The sequence below is a fragment of the Pseudopodoces humilis genome, chromosome 14 (assembly GCF_049639895.1).
Source record: "Pseudopodoces humilis isolate 2021_Gansu_Grassland_sample_001 chromosome 14, ASM4963989v1, whole genome shotgun sequence".
Taxonomy (NCBI): Eukaryota; Metazoa; Chordata; class Aves; order Passeriformes; family Paridae; genus Pseudopodoces; species Pseudopodoces humilis.
In genome coordinates this window covers 14890327-14912311 of record NC_142213.1, presented here as the reverse complement: position 1 = coordinate 14912311, position 21985 = coordinate 14890327, and the positions used below count along the sequence as shown (strand labels likewise).

The window sequence follows — 21985 nt, the reverse complement described above, 5'->3', positions numbered from 1 at the left end:
CTGTGCTCACATCCTCCAAGGCTGCCACAGCCCCGGAGGTTTCTCCCCTTGCCACAGCAAAATCTGCAACAGCAGCTGCTGGGCCAGCTTATTTCAGCAGCACCAGGGAAAAAAACCACATCAGCCTTCCATGTGGCACACAAAGTGACCTCTGTGCCTCCCTGAACTGCAGTTCAAGGTGGCTGGTCTTGGTCTTGGGAGACCCAACCTTTGCTGCCAACAAAGTACAGCACTGGGTGGTCCCCTTGTCAAACAGGGGACCAGCACCACCTTGGAGATTATTGGAATCAGCTCTGGGGGGAAGAGAGGCCTGGAAGCACCAAGGAAACATTTGTTTGTTTGTAGCAACATGTAAATATAAATTAATGTTTGCAAAGCTCCTTGACATCTTTAGATGAAAGTGGAATACGCACATAGATTAGGTTGTTAATCGGGTGGCCGGAGGGCACGCAAACAGGGCCGACCCACCAACATTTAGCTCTTTGCACTGATGTTTAAAATCTCTCCTGCCCTGCAATTAGGCACACATTTCAGCCACACGGTGGGAGGACAGGTCTGAGCTCCAAAAACTTTGCAGCAAAATTCCCCCATAGTGGTGAAGAGGAGCTCACACCCAGCCACGCTCTCAGCTCATCCCAGGGGTCTGACATGCAGTCTTCAGGCACACAAAACAGTGAAGTTTCTTCATCATGATCTGTTTTCTAGTGAAAATAACCTGATTTATGCCCCTCTTGCATGAGTGTTTTAACGGTGACTGCCCTGAAAAGTAACTGGAGTTTTTAAATCCAACCCAACTCAAAAGCACAGAGGCCAAAGCAGGACTCCCTAGTGGAAAGATGCTGATAACAAAACTCCAGGAAGTCAGGAGAATGGCACTTCAAGCCCAGGACAACAGTGGGATTTCAGGTGCTGGAGGACAAGAATGGCTTTTGCAGATAATTTACTGCTCTCAAAAACACACAAAGGAAGTTTGGGTAGCCTACTGGTCTTCTTTTTAGTTTATCTTATTTAGTATTTTCCCCCCAATTTTTCTTCCCGTTTCTAGGTGACCTCTCTCCCACGACAAGGTCTCCCCATTATGACAGTGAGCTCTGATGATAATGTAGGTAACATTCAGACTGAGACCAAGTGCAGCAGAAAGCCATATTTCACTCCTGACCTTCAGCTCCCCCTCTAGTGCAATGCACACATTTTATTTCCCTTCACTCATAGCAGGACCAGTGAAACAGAGCCAGGTGAAACAAGTGATGTTTCCTTAGCGAGATGCCAGGAATGAATAAAATAGTTTTGCCATTTTCACTGCACGTATGATACTCACCACGCAACTTTGCTTGGCTCACATTAGATATTAAGATCTCTGCTTAGCAGAGGCAGGGAGAGAAAAGATGAGGCAGAGAGAGAAAGGCGTCAGAGCACTACCTGGCACGCAGCTCTCTGAAGCATGCCCAAGCTGCCACAGCGCCAGGGGCCTTTGGGGGAGCTCCCAGTGACACCCCACAGGGCTTCCCATTCTCCTCTGCTGTCCCAGCCAGAACACCACACCCGCTGAAGCTCGGGAAAAAGTCCCGCTGCTGAGCTGCCACGGAGCCCCAACCCCGAAATCGCGGGTTCTCTCATCTCCAGCACCAACTGCTGCACCACACAGTAGCTCTGGCAGAGCTCCAGACGTATTCCTTTACGTGTCAGGCCTGAATCTCTTCATATGTTAGGGTAGAGCTGCATGTACAGTACTTCCCTTACTTCCAACGCGTTTTTGCCATCTGTTTCTATTATGGGAGTTTATGGCACAGAATACCTCAGACATTACAGTATCTGTTTCTTTTCTGTGTTGCAGTTATGGTTGCTGTGCTGCTTTATGAACAGAATGATAAAACTTGGAGCCTTCTTAATTCTCTCCTTTCCACCCCCATTTTTTTCCTAGCACGCTGCAGAAATGGAAGGATTTTTTACAGTTCGTATTATTATGATGAGAAGTGATTTGAAAGAAAGTATGGAATTTATCAGGAAATGGAAATGTGACTACAAGGCAGATTTTAAAAATCCTTTAATCATATCATGATTAAGAAGGTTTTTATATTGTTACTACTGTGTTCTGGGGTATATTTTGTTATAATCTGAAATTTGCCTTTTTTTTAAAGAAAGAACCTCCTTGGTACAGACAGTCTCTCATTCACATCTATTAAACTCCTACAGTAAAGCAGGGACTCCACAAGCAGAAGGGCTCTGTGGATTTTCCTGAGTAATATTTCAGAGCATTTCACATCCCCAAAATCAAAGCACTTTCTTGCAGCAGAGTCGTGTCAATACACCCACATCCCCCACTGCATACTTTCTGAGAACCCTTCATTCTTTGAGGAGAGGAACTATTTGTCTGTTGTAAACTTTAGCTAGACATTTTTGTGACATGAAAAGCTATTATTTGCCTGCAACAGCATCACATTTTAACCACATTTAGAGGGGGAATATTTGCAAACACCCTCATTGTCTCTAACCCATGAGGAGGTGGAGCTGTTGCACACTTCTTTAAAGAATGAATGAATGCAGGCTCATGGGCAGAAGATTAGATAGGTATGAATTTGGCAAAGAAATCAAATATAGACACAAAGAAATATCCTATTTGCCCAGGGCTGGTTTGATCACATGGTGACCATCTGGAATTTAGATCAAGCCTTCAATAAAATACAAGGGACCACACTTCTGCAGCACTCTCAATGATAAATTAATATCTGAGCTGGAAGTACTACAAGAAAACAGTGATAAAGAAGACAAAAGCCACATCTCACATACTCCAATTGCACTCCATTTCCTGGTGTTTCTTCACTTCCCCCCTCCCCCTGCCCATTAATATAAACATTATATGAGAAGTATAGTGAGAGCAATAAAAAATAAATGGCAATTAGAGCCAAGATCCAGAGCTAAGACAGGAGGAAAAAAGGAACAGAAACATTGGTCCTGATGGCCTTTTCCTGTTCCAATTTTTTTTAATGTTCTTCTGACCTTGATTAGATCTGCAACTTCTCATGTGAGGCTTTGAGATGAGTCCTATATTTAGATAAAAAAGCAGTACCAGAAGTGAACTGCCAGGCTTGTAAGGATTTCTACATGCTGTGCCATGTTTTCTGAGCCCCACCATTGCCCCTTATCTGCTCTCCTCCTGGTAGCTGATTTACCGCTCAGGAGCAACCTGCTAACAAAATCCCAGGAGCCCTCTGAGCTCTTTGGACATTTTCTGGCACCCAAGTTCTTGGGAGCATCTCCCAGAGTGCCACCCACACACCTTGTCAGCACGACCTCTGGGAGATTGTACCAACCAGTTTCTCACCTACTAATTCAGAGCTAATGCATCAGGCTACTCCCAAAACCCAGTTTGTGATGGCCTCCTGTGCAGAGGTCACCTTGGGAGCGCTGGTGGAGGTGACAACCCATGCCTGGTGCCCCGTAGCTGCACAATGCCAGACACCATCCTCTCCCTTCTGGCCAGCACCAGGCAGGCAAATGCCTCTAGACAGAGCAGCAAGTTGATTCAAAACTAAGAAAGAACAAACATGTTAATTTTCAGGCTCACTCGACACAAAGGCGAGCCAAAGGATGCCCCAGGTACAGGAAAATATGACTTTCACTGGCCTAATATATTGTAGTGCCATAGTTCCTGGACTCTCCTCCTCTTTGGAAATGGGAGCTATTCAGCGCAGCACACAAGTCCCTCTCCCTCAACCCACCACTCACATTTCATTGCATCTTCCCACTACCTTCAAGTCTTAAGAGCTTGGGAGCCAGTTCCCTCCTTTGCCTTCTCCCCAGGGGATGGAAAACTGTGCCATACCCCTGGTGAAGGCCACTCTAAGAGGTGTGGAAACACCACAACTACTCCCTGATGCTGCTTCCAAAGGTGTGGCTGGAGTCTGGAGCACAGCAGGAGCCCCAGCACTGGAGCATTCCAGCATGGAATTCCCAAGGTGTATTTCTAATGCCTTTAGCACTGTTATTTCTGCCACCCTTCAATATTCAGAAGTCACATGCAACAACCATAGTCACCTTTCCTGGCAGTATGGATCAGAACATGCTGCACTGTGCCTTCATGGAAGCCTGTGCATGAACACAGGGCTTGCCTCCCAGCACAGCAGGATTACAGATGCTCTGCTGTCAGTCATTTTTTACAACTGGAAATGAAAGGTGCTCACTGTTCATGGATGGTATGAATACATGTCCATTTGGGTCTCAAAGAAAACGCAGGTCTCTTACTGTGACGGATTAAAAAAGGGGAAAAAAAGCCTTAAAATGTAAGAAAACGTATCAGGACAAAGGGTAAAAACCACAGTCTCTGTGAAAAGCAGGAACGAATACTCTGTGCCTCTCTTTAGCAAATAAAGTGCTCAGACACTGTTTTAATTCCAATTGAGAGAGGTAATATTCACATTTCCTGAAAATCCCCTTCCACTCCTGCCAGATGACAGTTACAAGCCCCTCTGTGGCAATCACCTCCCCCTCTGTGGTAGTCACCTCCTTCACTTCTGTCAGACAACAGATTTCAAGAACTAAACAAATATTAAAAGTTAAAAAAAGCCAAGAGACCTTCTGTTTCCTTTGTATTTCAGGCTTAAAGGAGTGATTTTTTTGCTTGCTGTTTGGATCAATAGATTATTTCAGTAATAGAAATACTAATGTCCTTAAATCTATATTTTTCCCCCTGCAAATCACCAAAAAGTCTCTCCTGGATTAGGCCTCCCATCCAACTGATTTAGTTATGTGTCACAGGAGCCTCCGTCTCTCATTTTTCTCTTTTCCTGGGCTGAAGGAAATACTTATTGGTACTGTACTCTAAATCCCAGCCAATGGAAAGCAATGTTTCGCCATCTATCTGCCCCTGACACACTTTTATGTAAACCACTGCAAAGGGAAGGGATTCACATATGTTTTACCAACTCTGTTAAACTACGAATAAAAGGCATGCAAGGTTCAAAGAGTTAAATTACCCAACGGTTTCCTCTGCCACGCTTGCCCCCCACCCTAAGCCCCTCTCTTCTCTCTCAGGGCTATGCTTGATTTATGGTGTGATCCATCCCTGTTGGGAGTTGACAGTCACTTTCATTTTCTGGTATTTTTTTCCCTTTTGCTGCCAAGGTCACCAGAGAGAGGGCCCTCCAAGTTTTCTGCATTCGTCCTCCTTCACCCTTCCACCAGCTTGGCCTCATGAATCATCCCGTCTTCACATTGAACTCCTGATGCTTCTCTTCCACCAAACTGCCCGACTTCCGCAATTTTTCTTCATTCTCACTAACAATTTGGTAATGAAATATTGATTTTTAGTTAGATTCAAATAGATGTTATTAAGTTTGCATTGATAAATCGTTCTCTTTTTCAGGCTGGAAGTACCTCAGTCAAATTCTAACTGCGCTTTCATACCTGGTGATGTATTAATTTGACATATTTGTCACCCAGGCTGCCTGGCTCAGAGTTAGAGGAGGGCATCTGCCCTAATTGCTGCTATTTCGCTGAGAAGGTGTAATTCTAGCTGGTTTCATCCAAGGGTTTTAGCCCTAAAAGAAGATATTTCCAAACATTTTCCATGGGATTTTTGTTGGAAAAGCAAGCAAGCAAACATTCTTTTCCAGAAGGGAGAGATAGGCATTTAAAAAAAAAAAACAACAAAAAAAAACCACTGACCAATTAATGTTAAATGTTTCCAGTTAATTTTGCTAATTGAAATATATTCAATATCAATGAATTTGTCATGGATTCTGTGACAAGTAAGTAGTTCTTTTAACCCTCCTCAGTGAGAGTGGACAAATAGATGAGATTTGAAATATCAGCTGCAAAATCATTGCTCCCTTAAGTGGTTAAATGAAGTGAATATTCCTGCACATGCCTGGCACAATAACCCCTCTGCCAGAGTTGAAGGTGGGACACAGGAACACGAGGAGGCACAAAGTGTGTCAGCATTGCATCATCTTTCACCTACACCAGGGATAAGGTTCCCGGTCCCAAGATTTCACCGAGGGCAAAAAACTGTGATCACAGATGGAAATAAAAATAAATTACATTGAAAAAGAGACGTGCACTTTCCCCCTCTGCAACATCCAGGCCTTGTTCTCCACCATGGCCCTGTTTCAGAAATAGCTGCTGCTCAAGCCCTGGGTGCCCCCACTGCTGGCAGCCAGGGGGGCAGAGCCCACGAAAACTCAGCTCAAACCCAACCATCAGAGGGGGAACGACTCACATTCTCAGTGCCACTCTGTGTGCATCTCAAGTAACAATTAGTGTTCAATTACTCACAACTCGAGTGAAGGTTTAAAGGGATGTTTGCAGCTGCATCAGTTTGAAGACTTGAATTTCAGCTGGAGGAAACCTGAACCCCCTCTTTTCACCTGTCATTCAGCACCTCTGAAAATCCCACTTTCCCAGTATCCTGCAGTGGATACCAAAACAAGTCCTTCATACCATCTCGTGTTCACTGTGAATGGAGAAAGAACAAGCATTATTTCTTACCCATTAAATTAAAAGCTACCTGCAGAAAAGTCGACTTCCAAAAAGTACTTAAAAAAACCCCAAAAAACTAAGAAGCAAGAAAGGAAAAAGTGGCCAGCAATATGTCACTACCTGTCCTCTAACACAAGTATCAAGCTCTGCCGTGCTGACTGATTTCAAGAGACAGGCATTGATGAATAAAGCTCAATTGCTTCCTATGCTCTTGTGTCACACCTTTTTATTTACAAAATAATTTAGCTTAAAAGAGGAGGTAATTCTTGGAAATTAGCTTTAAAAAGGTCAAATTAATCTACTTGGTGCCAGCTGAAAGCTTATTTTTTTAAAAAATATACAAAAGGAAATATTTTTCAAAATAACAAAACTCCATCACCATCAAGGTACTAAATAATTACTTCACAAAAATTAAACTTTTTACATTTAACATGTTTGCTGTATGCTCCACGTTATGCAGAGTGAAGTAAATGCTACATTCTAGTGGCAGTGATGACTGCTAACTCCACCCAGAGCTACCATTGCATTTCTTAAAATAAAACAAGCTGGAAAAAAGATATAACAACATAAGACAGCCTTCATTATCTCCCCTCCACACTGATACTGTAATAAGACTGTTTAAATGAATCAGACAGCAGAAGGGATGCATAGATTTCTCTACTTATGTAAGTTCATTCGTTCTTCTCACATTCCTCCTCTAACACACTTCTAGGATTATTTAGTGCAATAAGTAATTATCAATCCGCTTTGGAAAGCCATTATACATTTACATACTCTTCAAAGCTGCTGTTACTTTTATTGCTTCTAATGCCAAAATGGGAATGTGAGAGAAGAGCCTCTCTAAGAGCAGGTTATGGCGAGTTCAGCATGCAGAATGCAGTTTGGAGGATGCATATGGGAATGAGTCATTTCTGAGAAACATAAAACTCCGAGTTATCAAACCTTTTGCTAGTCAATTATTTTTCTTTACTATGCTTGCTAGTAATGACAACTGCTATGAGAAGCCTGCTCTGCTCTATTATTTCTGCTAACTGTTATTAACCTGGTGGAAAGCAAAACATGGTTGGACCAAAGCATCCCAGCTGGAGCTAAAAAATCAGGATAATTTAGAAGGCAAAGGTAAAATTCAGATATTTTGTAGATTCCTTCTTTCCTTATCTTGCTGGCAGATATTACAGAGTATGACATGAAATGCCCCACCAGCAGACCCCAATGAACTGAGTAGCTGAGGGGAAGAGCGACAGACACACTGTCAGAGCATGCTACCAACTCAATCAGATGAATATGCACTTAGAGAGGTAAAACCTATAGGCATTACAAGCCTTTTGGGACTACCATGTCCTAATAATATGGAAAATCAGCAATGCTAGAGTATCACAAGGTTTTTAGGAGTAACTCCTGCCAGGTGAGCAGCCAGCAGCAGGGTCACCCTGCCATGGCCCTCAGCAGGATGGTTTCTCCTCTAAAAGCTTCACCTGTGACAGAGGGTGGCTCAGGTTTGTTCAGGGCTAGTAGTAATCTTTAAAAAAAAAAACAAACCAGTATGCATCTACCTTTGGCCTCCTGTGTTCTACAAACCACAGTTCAAATTCCCAGGAAAATCTAGTTGGGCCAAGCTGATTCCCAAGCCACAAGTCTTTAGTGCACAGCTTACAAACCCCAGGCAGTGACAGCAGGGAAAGCACACCCACAACCTATGTGATAAAGCACAAGCTTCACTTTGGCACCTGCCCCTCTGCATTTGCAGTATGGTTTGTGTACAGGTGAAGCTGTAATTCACCCTCACAAAGCACATTTTCCATGCCTGAGGCCAGCACCAGTCCAGACACCTGAGATAAGGTGGCAGAAATTGAAATACTTACAGCAGAAATGTTCCCCACTGCTACCAGTGTTCCCAGTATTTGCTTTTGCTGGTCTCCATCAGGATGAAGGGAAGGAGCTGCTGCTTTTAAAATATTTCTTGTCAGGTAACACCTGGAAGGTCTCCTAGGGTAAATTCTTATGAATTCTGTAAGAAAGTACCACATCAATAACACCACTGCATTTCTTAGTGCTGCATCCCAGGACAGGGGCATGGACTGAGCCCTTCACATGCATCCTGGTCTTTAGAAAATCCATGCCAGCTCAAAGGGCCATCTCCTTATGGTTTCTACTCTATGAAATGCTGTTAAAACTGGCCCCAAATCAGTCTGCCCTTGCAATCCATTCCTTGTCTTAAAAGACTTTTGGCTTGTTTCACAAATTAAGTAAAAAAACCTTACCATAATTTGGTAGGGACATGTTGATTCAAGGAAGCAGCTGCTGAGTGAGCCAGAGATGAAGTAAATAACGAAGCTGATAGCAGCATTATCCTGTGCCCCCTCAGCAATGAAAACACCGACTGGGCTAATTCCTAGTAAAAGAAAATATCCTTTTTCATTTTCTTGGCAGGCACTGCAGCTTGGCTGCTTCAAGGCAGAAGCTGAATACTCCCACAGCCAGGGCCTTCCTTCCTGAGCACCTCATGTCCTCTATAACAGAAACAGATTTCCCTCTCTTCCTACTGCACTGTTCCCCTTTCTTCCCCAAGCAGTTTCCATTCTCCTTACAGACTGCTTTTCCTCCAGCTAGTTGAGACCCTCTACTCAAATGAGAAGTAATTAAGCTGAAAATTACCCATGAGGACTGGAGTCGCCCTTTGGGAAGCCACAGCCAGCCAGACTCATATTCACATGGCAGCACCACTTGCAAAGAAAGCAAAATATGGTAAACAGAATGGAACCTAAGCCTGGGTGAAAGACAGAGCAGTTTCCATATGAAAGATGTGGAATATTTCCCTTGTGGTACCCCAGTATAACCAAATCTGTACTGCATATCTAAGGAAGCAGGAAACCCAAGTTAAAAGTCCTCTGATAAACAAAGGTGGGCATCGAATTCAAGTCCCCACATTGTGCTGGCAGAATATCCCAATTAAGCTGCTTGGTAAAACTGTTGTCTGTTGTCCCTTCTTTAAGGCTGCCCCATATGCCAGGGAAGCTCAAGATAACCAAGGTTCATCTTTTAATTTTGCTTAGGGCATAAATTCATTGTGCTCTCTGCCCTCCCTTCAGAGCATCCCAGATAGAAGGAAATACTGTTTTCCTTGGGGTAATGCTGGCTGACAAGGCATCGTTAACAAGAGTCTCTCCATATGAGATTAGGTTTTGGTGCATTCACTGATAGGGAATGCAGTGAGCAAGCTGTAGTGACCCAAGTGTGTTACACTGTTCTGTCTTTCAGGAGATCAGGTGGCAAGAGAACTAGACACTGGTTAATGGTCACCATGTACAAACCCTGTGTATGGACAAAACCACTCTTAAGATCAAACACATGTTACATTACCTCCAAAACAACTAATTCAGTCTTACTGTGCAATCAGAAACCGAGTAATTTATTGTTCTCCATTTTAAACATTTAAAATCAATGTACTTGGCTTGTGAATGTACCAAAAGCTATTCTGAATACAAAGCCCAAACCTATAAAAAATGCCTAATTACTTTAAGTTTTCCATTCCTTTCTGTGACTTCACTGCCATTCCTCCCTAAGACCTTTTCTCACATGCATTTTCTTTGGTATTAGTGCTATCTATAAAATATGAATCCCAATTCCATGATCGTCATAAAAATCATAAAATTCTATGCCCGCCATGAAAATATTACATGATTTATTTCTGTGTGAAGTACATATTAAATCTAAGTATTGAAATGGTATTTTGCCTCCTTGACATCAAGAACTTTAAAAGATGCCCAATTTCTACTCAATTGCTATTATGTTAAGTTTCTTTCCCTGTTTTAAAACAGATATTTCAGAAGCTATTTATAGATTGAGGTTAATATTCATATTGCCATATGCTCTACAGTATTTGCTCATATACCCTCTTCATTTTTATTTTATATGACATATGGTGGCTGCATTATACACGGCATTCTCCTGATGTATTGCATATGCAGATAACATTTAATACAATACAGTGTATATTCACCGTGCATTTCACACTAGCAGATTGTGAACTGATGGACAGCACAGCTCCTCCACTCTGCCCCTTGCTGGACACCTTTAAGGGGCAAAGGTGTGCTCAAAATGCACTGGAGCTCTCTGCTATGGATGTGCAGACCCACACCCAAAACTCTGCATGGACAAAGTAATGCAGCATAAATGAGGAGAAAATGCCTGTGGTGGTGGAGGATCTCTCCTTGGTCACAAATACACACAGCAACCCTCAGCAGCGTGGTCTGAGGGTCACTGAGTGGGGCTCTTAAACTCCCTATCAGCCTTACAACCTGAGGGAGATGTTAACAAGGAGAGGGACTCTTCCCCTCTTGTGGACACCAGAAGATTAAAATTGGTTATATTGCCTTTAGCTGTTAGGCTCTTAATCTCACATCTTAAGGACTTCCATATGCAAGGTACTGTCACTAAATATAAACAAAATTATTCTATGAAAAGCCTTCTCTCAAGTTAAAAAAATATCCAAAAAAACCAAAAATGAAAACAGCTAGAAATTTGTTTCCATTTCACTGCATTATTTGCACTGCTAAGAGCACAGTGACAGTAAAAAATAAAAATCTGAGAATACTGAAGCATTTTAAACTTAAGTTTTCTCTGACATTTTCTTCCATTCTGTTTTGAAAGGCACAAAAAGAAATAAAAGTTAACAGTAAAGAAGCAGAAGAAAAAAAAAAAAATTCATTTGACTGAGCTATTTATCCACATTTAGTATTGCCAAGGAACGGAAACATCAGTTATTCACACAGCTCCAGTCATCATAGCACTCTATAAAGATCAGTGGTCACAGAGCACTCAAGAACTAATAATTAGTTTTTCTCCTTTTTAAGTGGAAAAATGTCCTCATGTTAATAATCAACAAGAATGTAAGATTTTCCATTAAACTTTCCAGGCTTTGACGCGTCTGCAGCATTCTAGTCCTGCAATCCATAGTTTATTGAATATTTTTGGTGTTTTTTTCCCAGAAAAAAGACCTTCAGCACCGCTGTGTGTGCCATCCCTGCTGCCACCGCTGTTTGCCATGCAAGGCAGGGGTGGTGGCTCACAGAAATGCCTTTCTCTGTGTTTCAGAGAAGCTTCCACAGGACCACACCCAAAGTGAGCAGGGAGAAAGGGGAGTGGAAAGCGTGGCCTGAGCCAAATGCCTGCCCAAGACCTTGTGTGTCATCTCTTCAAAGAGTTCTCACCCTGTCTTTCCCCAAGGAACAACTCCATCCCACTTGTGCAGCACCACCTCTCTCCCTTCCCCAGCAGGAATTGTATCCGGCCTTTGTCGCTTCAATCCGGCTCCTCTGTGCTAATTAACACTAACAATATCAATAACAACCAATATTGATAAATAACAATCGATAGGATCTCACAATGCCTTCAACAGAAACAAATATTGCAAACATTGATATCAGCTTTTCAGAACCAAAAGGTTTTCCCAAGGGGGCCAGGTGTTCTGGGATGGGTTCATAGGTTCCTGGTGGTTCTGGGAGGAGCAAGGAGCACAACTCAACCTCAGCAGCACGGGCCAACAACACACCACTCAAATGCCTGGTGTGTGTCAAATCCCCACTTCAGCCACTAGAAACTACACTGGAGTAAGGTGCTCATCCCAGAAAACACTGAACCTGTAACTCAAACATTCAGTGAGCTATGGATCCCACTCCTGGGTTCAAAAAGCAGGCAAGGACAAAACCTGCTTTTCTTTGTGTACAGATGATCCCTATATAAATACATTCTCATAAAATAGTTCCAATACCTCAAATGTACTCCCTGCACCCCCCCATCCTCCAATCCAAATGACATTTAATTAAGCCATCTGATCTTCAGAGGCTTTTTCCCCCCGTCAGAAACAATGAAGAAATAAGCAGATTTCTTCTAGAGCCATGGGCTTTAAATACTGTATCACATACAGAGAACAGAAAGAAAAGCCTGGACAGGATGCAGAAACCATGAAGAAAAATTATTAAAGATTTAGGAAAAAGGAAAAATCAATCAAGGGAGATAGACAAACCTGATTAGGAAAGAAAAGATTGTATGTTCCTATATATAAATATATATATATAGGCATGTTAACGGGTGGCTGGTTCTTCTAAGATTAAGGAAAATAACCTAAGGTTAAATATCCTTTTGAGTTTCTCTGCTACCATCTACAAAACTGGAAACCTGTTTGCCATGGCTCCAAGCAAAGAGCTGATAACAATATTTTTGCAGCTAAATTCTCTCTTTTTCCACCAGCTCCTGAAGTCATGAGACAAATTCACTTGCCAGAAACTGATTGAGTACAGGGGATTTTTCCAAGTCTCTTTTCTGACCCAGATTTGTGTCTTCGTGCTTTCTGAACAGATGGATAAGATGATCATTCTTTAAAGATCCCAACTTAAATGAAAATGTGTTTAGTGGTTCCAGTGCAGGGAAATACAGCAAGCCATTAAACCATGACAAATTTGACACACACAACAACTTCAGGGAAAACAGGCCAAAAAAATTGAATGTCTACCTTACCAAAGCAGAAGCTGAATCCGACTGATTAAAAAAAAGCAGCAAGAGAGATAAGAAAAAAGCCATTTGTCCTGTCTGGGCTCACACCAAAGCCCACTGCAGGAGCACCACAGCTCCTACCAGCTGCCCCCACCCAGCCCCACCCACCAGGGATGCCAAATTAGCACAGAAATACAAAACTCCCTCTTAGAGATACAGCAAAGCTCCCTGGAAAAGGCAACGAGACAGATTCTGCTAACTACTTGCCCTCAATTCACAAATGAATATAGTCAGGCTCAGCTAAAGCAAAAAAAATGAACCAAGACAACAAAACCCCACTGAATTGTGATTTATAGTAAATCTCTGACATTTTTATGGTTCTCAAACCAATAATGCAAGAAGAAACAGCAGACAGTGAGCTCTTGGCACTGGTATTGACTTCAAGGTCAGTGGAGCACAGAAACCCATTGGTTACTGATAAAATGGCCTCTCCTCCACCCAGCTGCTTCTGGTTTTCAGCAGAGAACTTCTTGGAAACCTGCAGATGTTTGATATTTCGTGGTACTTAGCTCCCCTACTGCATTTGATAGAATAATTACTTTGTTTAAACTTTTCAATCAACAGAATTTCTTCTTCCCTTGAGCCTGGATTTGTCTTATTTAAAACCAAGACTAGAGAAAGCAGCTTAACAGCCTGCCTAGTTATTCACATCTATGCAGAAGCCTTTTATTCTTGAATCAAAAATGGTATTCTGTTATTATTCTTTCAACTGGTATGTAGAGGTAACGTGATTGTGTCTGTAAGTAAGTGCCATACTGAATTTAATCATGCTATTTATTTGCTTTGAATTATCCTGTATTCATTTTTTCTGTTCTCTTAGGCATCGATAAAGTGGTTCTTACTATTACAGTAAATTAAATGCACTTTAAAAGATTATCTTTTACATTTGTCATAACAAGAATTTACATCGATGTTTTTCTCTCTTTAAGTGGGTATAAAGAACTCATGTACATTTTTTAATTTAGTGTGTAGTATTTATTACATGTAGAACAATTTCTTAACTAATCACAACTCATTAAATTCACGAATTATCCCAAATAGCCAATGGTAAAAGACCTCTTGTATTAGTAACAGGAAAACAATCCAATTTTTTTTTTTTTTTTTTTTTTTTTGTGAACAAGCATAACTAATTCCCTGGTTCTTTTAATGGATGAAATTAAGTATTTCAAAATGCAAAAACTCCAAGGGAAGTAAAAGGAGGGAAGACACCGAGTGAAAAGGAGCTGTGGGAAGGATGGAGGATAGATGTGAATGGCACAACTTTGAGCAGAGGAGGAAAATGGAGGCTGATGCTGTGTGCAGGGGAGGAAGCTCCCACCTCTTTCCCTCTTGCATCAGTCCTGCCCCTCCCTTGCTGCAGTGAAGGGTGTGCTGGGCTTTCGTGGCCACCCTTCCACAGCCCCACGCCCTGTTGCCTAATGACTATCACTTAATTGTCGTGTTTCCTGAAGCAGGCAGTCCCCAACGTGATATATGAACTGCACAAGAGCCTTCTTCGAACACAGAGCCATTTAAACCTTAGTTATTAAATACTCCATTCACTCTGCCAGTCACCTGCCTTTTTTTTTAACTTTACATGTGTGGTATTTTCCACATGTTTAGCACTGAAGCACTGAAGGATTTGTTTGGGCTATATACCTCTCTGTACTTTTTTAATGTAATAAAATTGACAGATGACTTCTTTTTGCAACAGGTTTGGTAGAAGAAAATGTTTTGGTTTTTTTTCCTTGATGGCTGTTTAGACAGCAGTCTTAAAAAAATGACTAGTCACTAAAATTCCTCATGCTCATTTCATATTGTGTTGATTCATATTAAATTCATGACAACAAAAAAGCAACTTGAGGCACTTTTGGAAATGACCACTCTTTAGTGCTTCTCTCCTCCAGGCTCGATAGGCCCAGAGTCCATAAAGCTGCCTGCTGTCTTGTGTCATGAAAAGAAACAGCTTTGCCTGGGAATGCCATTACTGTGTAATGAGGCATGCAGCAAAATATACCTTCAGCAGCCACTTGATGAAGGCTTGCTGACACACCAGACCAGACAGAAATGTTTTTTTGTGTGTTCTTCCTTATTTTGTCCATCAATCACATCATTAGTCAAAGCAGACAGCTCTGTCAGCTGGGCACAGATGCAGACTGGCAGGCGATCAGTGGACAGGTGTTAGAGCTCTCCCAAAACAAGATCTCGAAATGAGAAAAGGAGTGAAGACCTTGTTCCAAGGGCTGGAATGTCAATATATTAAGGGAAAAAAAAAAAAAAAAAAGCCAACCAAAAACCAACATATAAAACATCCCGGTGCCCAGGAGGGAAAAAGTTCAGAGGGGATGCTCAGAGCCACAAGAGAGACTTGGAGAAAAGTTAAAAGGAGCTGCCACTTTGCATTACATTTTCATTTCTGCCTGTATTAGCTGGTGTCGGTGGATAACGGCGACGTCCAGCATTTGCTGTTTTGAATAGAGTCTAAAGGACATTATGTAAACAGTATTGTACTTCAGTTTCATTAGGAAAATCCTCCATGGCACAAGGATTTATTTGTCCGAGGCTTCTGTCATTAAGCTGAGACACTAATACCCACAATGAGCATATATACTTTCAGTCTGACGTGCAAAATGGCAGAGGGCTACACGAGGGATCTCATTTTCATTATAAGAACCAAAAACATAAACAGAGTGAGGTACATCCCCTGGTCACAGGGAGTGCTAATCAAGCAGAGGCAAACCTGACACCTCCAGAGCCCTTGGGCAGGGGTGGCCTCTCTCCTTCCCTTCCCTGCAGGCTCCCTGTGCCAGCTCCAGCAGCCACTGCTCGCTCTGCATTTGTCCCCACACACTGCTGCCACCACAGAGGGGGACCCTCGGTGCTCCTGGGGACCTTGTGCCTCTCTCTGGGGATGGCCAGGACATGAACCCACTCCTCAGACCCTCAGACCCTTTGCTCAGCAATTTGAACAGCATCGTCTTCCTCACGTCTCTCAGTTTTATTTTGGTTTTATTCCTGTAAACTGGAGCTATAGTTCTCCTTCACAACATTTTTGTATGAATCCTTTAAAGCACAGGGTGTTTCATTTCCTTCCCATCCCCTCAAGCTAAGTTTTTGTCTACAGTCACACTTTGAATTCTAGAAGGTTTTTAATAATGAGTCTGGCTAATATTGTTTCTGAACAGCTTTGCATGCGTTGTGCACTCTTTTTGAGTAATATTAGATAATTTTCCAGCTCCTTGTCACCAGGCACGTGATAAATCTCCAGCAGAATCTCATTGTTCTGAGTTCCAAACCTGGGCAAAAGGGTGCTCTTGTGAGGTCCAAAACAAAATCATTTTATCTATAATGTGCTTCTCTCAATCACTCTGTGCTGGAGTTGGCCAAACTGAAATAAAAGACCTTTTTATTAATCCCAGATGAAGCCAGCTCCATAGAGAAACAAGCAGTAAATCCCCAGCTGAGTGGGAGAGACCAACCCTTTGGGAGAAAAACTCTAAAGCAAAGAATGCCATCAGGACCATACAAAAAGGGCAAAGATGTTCATGATAAAAGTCTAAGAATTGAACAGCCCAGGCAGGGGTACCACCTCCAACTGCAGTTGCTTTTAGTCTTATTTTAGAAAGAAAGACAAGCCCCTGGAGTGCAGTGATTTGAACAAAAAAAAAAAAATCAATTACTGATAATTCCCAGGGAAATGGAACCAACCAAAGAGCTAACTAGCTCCTTGCTGACAGAAAACAAGTTTGCCAAAACCATGTCATTTTTCAATTAAAAGAAAAAATATAACTGTTAAACTAGAAAATTTCCCCTTTAGAAAGAGGGGTGAAGTGGTTTGGGGAAAGGACAGCAAGTCAATTGAACAGGAGATGTGTACAACCCACAGCTGCAAAACTGCAGTCATAATTAAGGTGTCTAGGTAGGATCACAGGTTTTGTTTCAGCTTTTGCCTCCTGCCCATTGCAGCTGTCTTTAAAATTCTGCAATTACTCAAGGCTTTCCTATTTCCCCCAGGTCTTCACTGTCCCCTTTCTCACTTTGCCCCTTTGCTCATATTTACACTCTGCTTCCTCTGCTTTATTTCAACCCTCACTAACCCATTATCCTCTCTTGCCTCTTCCCCTGGGCTTTACTCCTTCCCATCTTTAACCAGCCCAATAAAACACCAATATCTTGGTGTTAGTGGAAAGTACATTTTAAGGTGAAAACCCCCCAAACATACATATCTTACATTTAAATACACTCATCTACTAAAAATAACATAGGGTCTCCCAGTGCAAGACAGAGCACAACCATATCCACAGCTCCAAATTTTGCACAGTGGGATTGCCCTGAAAAGAGGAGGTTCTTGGTGAAATATCAAGGTAGCCTGGATTTTTGCTTGTGTCATCACTGGTTTTGGTCACTTATTTTAGAAAATATTTGGGAAAAAAATTAAAAAAGGGGGGGGGGGTGGTGAAGTCCTTTCCACTTCAATAAATAATAGGCTGGAGGGATGGTGGAGAGAAGAGGAAAGGAAGAGAAATTAGGATCACTGAAAGGTCAGGTGCCTTTATACAGCACAAGGGAAAAGGAGCAGGCTTTCAGATCCTACCAAGAGTTGACCTTTCTAAAGATGTGCTCAGCATGAAGGGGGTAATACCTGATACAGAGCCACACATCTGCCTTTAAGTAAGAATTAAAGCCAGACAGCCCCGGGGACATCATTAATCTAACGAGCCTTTAGAGGTCACTGTTGTGCCAAACAGGCCTGGGTGGGACACATTTATCTGGAAAAAGAAAAAAAAGGGGAGTACAGGAGCATTAGTCCACCAAACATCTCAGCTTTATGAATAAACTCTGTTAAATAATGCTTTTCCTATAGAATAAGGTGTAACAGCCATTAACAACTTAACTTTGTTACCTACCTTTCAAGTGTGTGCACATCCAACCTCCTGGGTGGCCCAGAAAAACTGGAGCAATGTGAACCCTTGTGCCAACCCCTGCCAAGAGCCAGGACTCCTATGGGAATGGCTAACTCAAGGTCTCAGTTCTCATGAGAATGGAAGGAAGAAAAGTAACATGAACTTGACTCAGACAGTGATGACTTGGGTTTTAAAACGGATTTCTTTTGAGATTCTGACCAAATTACATCTTCTGTAATTGAAAACTGGAGATAATTTGAGGCTAGTTTGTGGCTGAATTGATGTTTTAGATTATAGACACTTCTATGTGATGGCAGCAGGGATCACACAAAGGTTTGGAGTGAATTCCTTCTGTTGTGGGTGAAATTTCAGAGATGAGAAGGGGCATTGGAGTTTCCAGGTTCACACAACGTAAGCTTCAAGCTCATGTTAAGTCCTCACTGGGTTATAGCCCTTGGTGGCTTCAGCTTGTCACTTCTTCCAAAGTTCCTGATGAAGCCAGGCTGTGTTGTGAGAAGGCACCTGGTGAAGCCCACCTGCAAAAAGGACATGGGAAGAAAAGCAGGTCCACTCAAAGACTGCATCATTCCTGCTATGTCTGTGCTCCAGTGGCAGCATGCAAAAATCATATATCCCCTTGCTTGTGCAACCTGGATCCTGTCTCTGCAGCATTGTCATCGATCTCTTTCTTCTACATTAGGCTCCTAGGCAGTCCATTGGGGCTGATTTGTCAATAATTTCAAAGGTTATTCAAACGTTCATGCTTTATTGTGATTCTTAATGGATCATCTCCATAGAGCAATTTAGGAGTGTGGGAGAAGGAAGGTTAGGCAGGAACAGAGGAGAGACAGTGCCTGCCTGCCAGTGCTGCTGTAACTTTGTACCACAACACCTCACGTGGCAGAGCCACCGTGCCAGACCCTCAACTGCATTAGACACATCAAAACTTTCAAGGAAGGCACCAGTAGTTACGATGATTCAGGAAGAGGAAGAACACAAATTATCAGGAAACAGCGCAAGCCGAAAGGCATCAACACCACACTAGAACTCAGCAGAGTTGGATTGTCAGCAGTCTTATAAAGGAAGGACAGTGCTTGTCATCCTCAAACTTGCCTGTTAAACTACAAGCATAAGATTCAGCAAAAAAAACCCACAATTTAACATGAACCTACTCAGGCCTTTCTTGAAGTGTGAAATAAATGTTCATAACAAATATCAAACTCCTGGCTCCAAAAGCTTCATCATTTAGAAACAATACTTAACAGGGAAATACTTAACATCTCCCTTTAACATCTTCCTCCCACCCCCTCACTAAAAATGCTACAGAAATTCAGCTTATTTATTGTGCCAGTGTATGTGTTTGAAATGAAAAATAACCCCAGTGATGCCAGTGGAATCAAGTTAACATAAACAAAAGGTGGTTTTGTCCCACTGGGAGTGCTATAAAGACAAGCTACACACAGTTGGGAAGGAGGAAAGCTCAGGGCACAGCCCAGCAATGTTTGGGAAGCAGGAGCAAGGTAAAGTGCCAATTCCTTGTCTACCCAAGTCCTGTCGAAGCAGGAGATCTGCCACAGCTCCTGGCCACAGGCAGTGACAAAATGCTCACTGAATTTATCTGTTCATCCAAAGTGTCAGTCTCTTTTTTTAAGTGGTCTTAAACTAGAATATTTCATGAGCTGAGAGCTGCCAGTTATAACAGTTACATTGGGAGGAACTGCAGATTTTATCTAAACCATACAATTACCTCTAGAAAATACATTTTTAAAGTCTATCTATATCTGTAGAGTACACCCAACGCACCTGTCAACCAGATATACTATATGTCAAAGTCATCACAGAATATCAAGTGGATGTCAATCAAATTAGTCTTTAAAAGTAAGAACTTCTATACTAGAACCACTGAAAAGAGCTATGTGATTACTGCATAGAAGTACACCTATTTTATTAGAGTTATCACGTTGAACTAATTCCTGTGTTCACAAGAAGGGTTTTATAAGTACAAATATAGCCATGTCTAAACTAGGACATGGCTAATGTTCCCTGCTCAAATAAAAAAGTCCAGTAATTTTCACATTTTAGATGGCAGCATCCCATTGATCAGAAAAGTTTTAATGTGAGAGCAGCAGGACAAAATATTTGGAAGTAAACATGCCAAGGAACACAAATTGCTGGATGTATCCCATAACCACACAAATGGCTTTCCTTGGGTCAGAATTCCTCATGTGAGGAAAGGTGAGAGGAAAACAGGACCTGTTAGAGGCAAGGATCAAATTTTCAGATTATTTGCATCATAATATAAATCTGCAGTATATTTTGCAGTGGAATACTCTTTTTATACTTTTGTTCCTGAAGGGCTAGGAGGAAAACTCCTCTCACCTGTAAAAATGTGAGGTACAAAAAATGTCTTGTCCAAAGCCATGATGAAAATCCAAACTCTCAAATGTATTAATGAATCAAAATGTGAAATAAAAAGAAAAATGACCCAGTACAAAACAAGCCATCTATTCATTTTGAAGCACTTAATTTCTGTTTAAATTATTTTAGATTTCTACCAAAAAAATCACTGTAACCTAAACTACAGACACACAGGTTGTCATTCAACCAAAATTCAGATCTCCCCCAGTATTTCTGAGACAAATAAATTTAAATTAACTTCTATTTATAAGCAGGCTGGTTTTGATGAATCAGCATTTTCTGATAAGAAAACATTTCATCAGCAAACACTGAACACATCAGCTCTACAAATTAATTGATACTTCACAACATGAAGAAGTTTGTGATAGATCTTTCTTTTGTCATTAGAACAAATCTGTGAGATACAGCTTGATTTGAATTGCATGCTGTAAAAGTACAAAAATAATAATAACATTTATAGGGATCTCTCTTTACATCTCAAAGGATTTTTTTTTAATATTACTTTTCTCATTTCAAACAGAAGCAGAAAGATTAAAACAATCCTAAAAAAAGCCATAAACCCCAAATATCCTTTAATTACTTTCCTTAGCAAGAGCCACAAATCAGGGACAGCTGCCTGAATTTTCCTGCCTTTCCCTCTGGAAGATGTAACTTCCAAAACTGATTTCCGGATTGAATAATCAGTAATGGATATTTTTGGAAGAAAACCCTTGGATCAAAAATTTATGATGACACCAAACACTGCTAATTCCCTATCACAGATGCCAAAGCAAGTTCTCCATCCCATTTTGGAGAATTTGTAATTCCTGCAGTCCAGAAGTGCTGAATTTTTATCAAAACAGCTCAGCACAATCCTTTTACTTACTAATGTCAATACTGCTTTTTCCCTCACTTTGTTCTTCTAATTTACAGAGACAATTTAGTCAGGGTAGTTGTACTTGGACTTTTAAGGGTTTTTAAAACACTGGGACAGCAAAGTGAGATCTATTACAGTGGTGGGAAGATAGTATGAGTTACAGCACAATTACCACCATTTGGAGCAGCATTGTCATGTAGCTACGATGTAGCTTACATTAGGTAAAACAGCTCAAACACTGAATAGAACAATGTGCCGCCTATAAATCTCCACACATCTTCTATTATTAGGAAAACTTCTTAAAATTCATACTTGATAAAGTAATAAACTTGCTTGATGTATAAGACCCCACGCACCAACTGCTGAAATACAATGAGGGCTGTTAAAAGGATAAACCTGTTGAATAAATCTGCTATGTAAAAATTTATCTCAATGTTATATATAATGAAACCCTTCTTAAACAAAAACCTGATAAAACAATAAACCTGTTCAAAGATTAAATTTGCTGCGCTATAGGGCTATACTTCTCTGCTGTATTTGGAGCTGCCAGACAACTTTCAACCTGTTTAATTTCAGCAGTCCTGTTTTAACACCATTTTTTTCCTATTCTGTTTCAATCACCCCTGTGCTTGTAAAGTCTGGGAAGAGTCCTGCAGTTTGAGTACAATCCTCTATAACATTTCTGCCAATGAAAGTTAACAGATGAACTTTTTCATTTTTTCACGCTTTCATTTTTCTTGATACAGACACATCTCTAGGCATGAGTAACAGTTGTCCATTAGCTCGTTATAAAGGCACG

At 41.4% G+C, this 21985-nt stretch overlaps 1 long non-coding RNA gene across 2 annotated transcripts; it reads right to left on the bottom strand.

The window, feature by feature from the left end:
• Positions 1-2098: 2098 nt before the first annotated feature.
• LOC148183159 (uncharacterized) lies at positions 2099-13063 on the bottom strand. Of its 2 annotated transcripts, none has more exons than XR_015773768.1 (7): positions 12994-13063; positions 9133-9200; positions 8739-8869; positions 8340-8485; positions 6274-6451; positions 5404-5537; positions 2099-5274 (listed from the first exon to the last, which is right to left on the bottom strand). It is a non-coding gene; the product is annotated as an uncharacterized LOC148183159 (long non-coding RNA). The 2 variants fall into 2 exon arrangements; XR_015773769.1 differs by having other exon boundaries at positions 12989-13014.
• Between the last annotated feature and the right edge of the window lie 8922 nt (positions 13064-21985).